Source organism: Frieseomelitta varia, unplaced genomic scaffold (assembly GCF_011392965.1).
Source record: "Frieseomelitta varia isolate USP_RPSP 00005682 unplaced genomic scaffold, Fvar_1.2 scaffold_738, whole genome shotgun sequence".
Taxonomy (NCBI): Eukaryota; Metazoa; Arthropoda; class Insecta; order Hymenoptera; family Apidae; genus Frieseomelitta; species Frieseomelitta varia.
Window position 1 is genome coordinate 463,588 of NW_025110521.1, and position 6,000 is coordinate 469,587.

Sequence of the window (6,000 nt, forward strand, 5' to 3'; positions counted from 1 at the left end):
GAATGTTTCTCTTTATTCGAAGAAAATTCGTCGCTGTCTATCACGTAATGAAGGAGAAACCCTGTGGAAAATTTTCCAAACGTGATTGATCGGATAACAGGCTAATGGTATACACACGTGGCGTGTTTCCCAATGCGACTTAGGGGAGAGCCTAGGCCGGTTTTCTGAAATGAAAATTTCGTGAATCACTCTGCGATCGATCGGCCGATCAGAACGAACGGGAGAGAGAAAAATTGGAGGAAAAGAAAAATACGGAATTTCCAAACGTTCGAGCCAGCGCACACACACACACACATGCGCGTGCCCTCTCGTCGAGCTAACGTGCTATTGACCCGTTAAACCAATTTCCGGGGCGCAATTGCAGAAGATTTTTATTGCAGGGAACCGCGATCGTTTCCGTCTGTTCCTCGTGGTAACTTGCCGCCACGTTCAAAGACGAGAGATCAAAAATATTATACCTCGCGTATACTTTCGATACACGCACCGTGAATCTATCCTCCGATCCCTGCGAATTGATCTCGATTCGCGAAAACTTCGACGAAGTTGAGAATTCTAGATTGAAATCGTCGTAGTCGATCGTTTAGATTTGTCGTTTTTGCAGTTGTTAAAAGCGAACGCTTTTGATAAATCTTGATGACGATTTTCGTTTCAGGCAGAAACACGACCGTACAATTTTGTCGTCGATTGTTTTGAACATTTACTGCCGAACTGTGTGTACTGTGATAACTGCTGCGTCAAGTTCATCACCCTCTCGTCTCTTCTCATCGACAGTTAACCACTTGCGCTGGCAAGTGATTGCGGACCGTAACGAGTGACTCAATAATTCGTCGGTATCTTTTCCTTTTAAACTCGTCGGCATGATGATATCACTGGACAGAAATTATTGAGAATAAATTTATTATTTGTTTTGCATGAATTACACTTAAATGTACTGAAAATTGTGAAAACATTGCAATTTTCGGACGAAGAATTCTCGACGTGCGTGGGACGTCATTCCAGCGCAAGAGACTATTAAAAACCAAAGAGCAATCCGACGAACGCTGTTCGTGACAAACGTCGGGGACCTCCGTCGAAAACTCGTGTTACATAACTACGACGCACTGAACGTGAGACATGAGCTTCCTAAACGTAAAATCGATCGAACACACTACGACGTATAAATTTCCAAGTTGAAACGGCAGTTTTCCGTATCGAGGAACTTTCGATCCAGGGGGATGAAGGGTGTATGTGTGTGTGTGTGTGTGTGTGTAGGTAAAGGCAGAGGAAGAAGAAGAGTCTTGCTCGTCTCGGGCTTTCAATGTTTCCAAGTTTGCCCGAGTTCCTTAGTTTTAACCTCCCATCCCTCGCTTCTGCCTCTGGGGTGGCTCGAGCGTGGAAGCAAGAGCACAGGCTGTGAGCATATAGAGCTGGCCATCGAAGAGACGTAAGAAACGCGGAGAATTCGTATTATCGAAGAGATTTGTCTGGCAACGACCGCAAAGGGGGCTCGTTTCGCCGCTCGCGCGCCGGTTCTCTCACCGGCCACGAAATTTCTCTCGTGCCTCAAAGAACGTCGAACCTCTCTCCTCCACCCTCCCCCCTCCCACCCCGACAAGCGTTCCGTCGTTGGAATTTCAAGTCGCCCTCGTACTTTCCCGTTTCTCGCGAGTCGCCATAGCCGGCGTATTAAGCGACTCCTCTCTCTCTTTCTCTCTCTCTCTCTCTCCCCGGAATTTTAAACCAAATGGAATTTAAAGCAACCGCCCCGGCATCGACCGGTTTTTCCGCGTCGCGCTCCCCGCCACTTGTTTTCCCACTCCCCTCGAATTCGAACTTTCTTCTCGTCTCAGGGGGAGGGGCGAGAAGACACGACGTTTCGCGAACGCGGAAACGCAGCATCGCACGTTCCCAATCCGCGGCCGCACGTTCGTAGAACATCACTGAATTCGCAGAATCTCTCGCCGCGATTGATGCCAGCCAACGTCCGCCAGAATTCGCACATTGATACTTCGTCGCACTCACTCTTGGGTAACACGATCGTGCACGTAGCAAATATCGGCGAGAAGATACGTAGCACCTCGAGCAGGGAATCACACTCGCGATCGGAAGCCGGGCCGCAAGCCGGGAAGCTTGTTCCTCGGCCACCGACCAACCACTTACATCTCTCTCTATATCTTTTTTCACCTCGCGTTCTATCCTATCTTCCGCCCGTTTTCCCTGCCACGCGCGCGTGCACGCACCGCCGACGCACTTGGGCTTTTTCCTCTCCTTTTCTCTCTCTCTCTCTCTCTCTCTCTCTCGATGAAACACGGTGTTGCGTCGTTGAGTAATACGTGTATGTGTGTGTGTATGTGTGTGCAAGCCGCGAAAAAGAAGGTCGTCGGTCGTTCGTTCACTCGGAAGCCTTGCCGGCGTTCTCGGAGCGCCGTCGCGCGATTTACCGGCGGGAGGACGCTGCTCGACGCCGGCACTTCCTCGCTACTAGCATTCCCCCGGCTTATCGCTCTTGCTCGACGTCTCGACGGTAAACGCGCCGCGCCGGCTCGACCTCGTCGAAAGACGCGCGACTACTGCCTACTGGTCGAATGTGGGGCAAGGCTGACCCACGCACACGCACACGCGCACGCACACGCACAGGGGCCGCCGTGTGGGCCGTGGCAAGCACGGCTCTCGCTACTGCCGGCTGGCACAACGTGTACCTCCGCTACTAACCTACCGGCCCACCCCCCTCCGCGCCGCCGCTCACCGCCGAGCCACCCCAGCGCTCGAAAGCCCCCTCCACCACGCCACGCGGATATACCCGACAACCCCCTCTGTCCAACCGACGATCAACCCCTCCAACCATCCCTTTCATCGGTTTCGCACTGCGCATGTCGCCAGTGCCGTACCGAACCAGAGCCACCCACCCTCGTTCGGCGCCCTCATCGAGCGAAATTCCGCCGGTCGATTTTTTCTCTCTCTCTCTTTTTGTTTCTTTTTCTCTTCTCGCCTCTTTCTTTCGTTATCCAGGCCTCCTTCGTTTCACGGGAACTTCTCTTCTACTTGCCTCTTCCTCCTTCCCCCCCCCCCCTCTTTTCTTTAATCGTCGAAATTACGTTTCGCCATAGTTCGTCTGGTTATTTACCCCGTGTTTTCGTTTCAGGTGTATCGATTCGCGACGAAGCGTTTTAGGGACGGAGATTAAAAGGGTAGTAAATAGGTCGATTTCGTTCGGCGTCTGGGCTAGGCTTGTTACACGGGTGTTTTCAGGCACGAGCCGAACTCACCTCAGGGGAAGGGGGGAAGACGGTGTAGTCCCGGGGTTCAACGAACTCGCTCGGTTGGATGTCAGTTTGATAACGGCCGAATTTCTTACCATCACTTGTTACACGCTCGCGATTATTGAATCAAATTGGCGGTACTTGCCAATTCAAATTGCATGGGCATCGGGATGGAATTAGAAGTTGCAGATGTTTGATTTACGTTGCTCGTTAAATATACGATACGTCATAAATTCATATATCACAAGGATGTGTTTCGTGCGATTACTCGCGGAAAATTCTGAACGTAGTGCCTCTACTTTACGAGCGTTTCGTCGCAAACTAACTGGACGGAGCTCGTTTATTTCTTCCACCTCGTGTACTAATTGTACAGCGAGTTTAAAGCTCTTTTCAAACTTAATTTTGACGTTCCTGTCCTTGTTTAAACCATCGATCGCTGATTTTTCTATTAAGAAGAGATTGCTGTTATCATCTTCTTCGTCTGTAAATTTCATTAACTCAAATAATTTTGAATCTGTAATGGACCGAAACTCGCGACGCTTGACGGATAATCAAATTTTTACTGCCGTCGTTAGTACAATAAAAATCGCCCAGTTCAACTGGGACAGCCATCAATTTTAAAATTCAATTCACCCCGTGTTGTAAAGTCCTTTCATCTATTCCATATTCTCTTTCATTTATTCTTTCATTTTTCTTGTTTTCATCTTGCATGCAGAATTTACTTCTCCATTCTAACCGAAATCGTGCAAACGACTAACTTCCCCTCTTTCGTTTATCCATTTTCGCAAACACAGGGCGCACTTGCTCTTATCTACGGCTTATCGCGTTACTTTTCATTGTTGCTTCTCAAGTGTGGTAAAGAACATTTGACATTTCACCTGTGTACGCTTCCGTCGTTTACTCGATTGCGTAATAATCCCAACGTAAAAATAAAAATAGAGGGGAAAGAAAAGTTGAGACCGCACTTTATTAATCCCACGTGTAAGTAGCCGGAAGCAATTTATCAGGACCTTTTTCTTTTTTTTTTTTTCAACGAGCACACGCCTTGCTCGCGTGTCGTCCGATGGGAGTACGCGAGAGGATTACGACGCTGCGTGGACACGCTCGTGCAGATACAGTGGGGAAATTTTATTAAAAACTCTTGGAGACCTCTGCAGCACGCTGCTCCTTTCGCGGTTCGTACCGATATAAGGATTCCTCGAGTAGAAACTCAAGAGACAAATATCACTCGAGAGAGGTAACATTTATTACAAAAAGAGTATGATGGCAGTATTGGAGAGGAGATGGTAATATTTATTAGGAGACAAAAGTACGAGGCACTTGCATATTTATTGAGAAATTGTTTTATCATTTTTTTTCAGTAATTTGAACACTCGGTGCAAAGAGAGTATGTAGCTTTCATTTATAATTAAAGAAACGAGAGATAATTTTTCATTGCAGTTGTCGTTATGCTTCGATTAACGTGTCACTGTGAATCAATCAGAGACTCTATGTAATATTATAATATTTATATAATATTATATATTATATTATAATATTTATATATATATTATAATATTTACATACATAATATTATAACATTTATATATATAATATTATATATTATAATATATTATTAAATTTTTATATTATTATATATTATAATTTATATTATTTTATATTATTATATATTATTATACATTTTATATTATTATATTATAATTTATATTATTTTATATTATTATATATTATAATATATGTATAAATTTTTTATTATATCTAATATATAATACTATATATCATATAATATTTGTAATATTTATTTATAATATTTATATTAATATTTGTCATTTCTGATCCGACTTCGTTTAACGCAGTTACAACTTCGCTATATCAATTAATCGTTGCATTCTCAATCTACAAATAAGAATTCCAATTCACGTGCAGTGATTCCAAATCTCCTTCGAATTCACCACCAAGGAATTAACAAACCCAGCTGCCAAATCAGCGCAGCTGATTCAAACTTTTTTCGCGAGAATCCGAGAGAGAAGTTGGGCGAGATTTCAAACGGGTGAAGGGGAAGGAGTGTCTGAATGGTAGGGGAGGGTAGTTTTCCGCGTGATACACCATCACGTTGCACGGAGAGTTCGTGGCGCGGCAAACGCACCGCGGCTTAAAAATCTATTTCACCGAATCGGAGCGAGCTGGTGTTTCGCGGAGCGTCGGGCATGCGCGTCAACGCGACACCGGCTTATCCGATGCCGGGAGAATGGCCTCGATTCTCGGGTGTTGTGCCTCGCGGACGATGAAAAATCGCGGACGAGAAGCGGCCCCGCGGTTTTTGTTCAGCGCTGACAAAACGTCGCGGCCGCGTACACCGACTGTGCCACGTTCAACAGTTTACCCTACATTCAACAGTCTTCCGCGAGCTGAGGAGGTGGGGGGAGGGGGGAGCGCTTTTGAACGTAGCCAACCCCCCCCGAGGACAATGACTAAGCGCGATGAAAGGATTTCAACGGACACCGAGGAGGAGTCGACCGAGAAAGAGAGGCTTTCAGAACAGCCAGGGCCAAGAAGATCGACCGAGAGAGAAGCGTGCTCGAAGAAGCTGTGAGAAACGGCGAGACCTCGATGGTTTATGGAGCGATTGGCGAGGTGGATGGCTACGTTTTTGGTGCCACGTTGATGGCAGCAACTGGTGCAAATGGCTCTATGGAAGTCTTCCTTCCCCTGCTTTCTCGTATTTTTTTTTTTTTTTTTTTTTTTTTCTTTTTTTCTGATT

At 46.1% G+C, this 6,000-nt stretch overlaps 1 long non-coding RNA gene across 2 annotated transcripts in view; it reads right to left on the reverse strand.

Moving 5' to 3' along the window:
• The window catches only part of LOC122535575, a 136,413-nt gene extending 134,159 nt beyond the window's left edge, over positions 1-2,254 (reverse strand). The window contains exon 1 of one of the 2 annotated variants that reach the window (XR_006308206.1): positions 2,140-2,254. This is a non-coding gene — a long non-coding RNA (uncharacterized LOC122535575). Of the gene's footprint in view, positions 1-2,001 lie in introns of both variants that reach the window. The other variant, XR_006308205.1, reaches the window with a different exon arrangement.
• Positions 2,255-6,000: the final 3,746 nt, after the last annotated feature.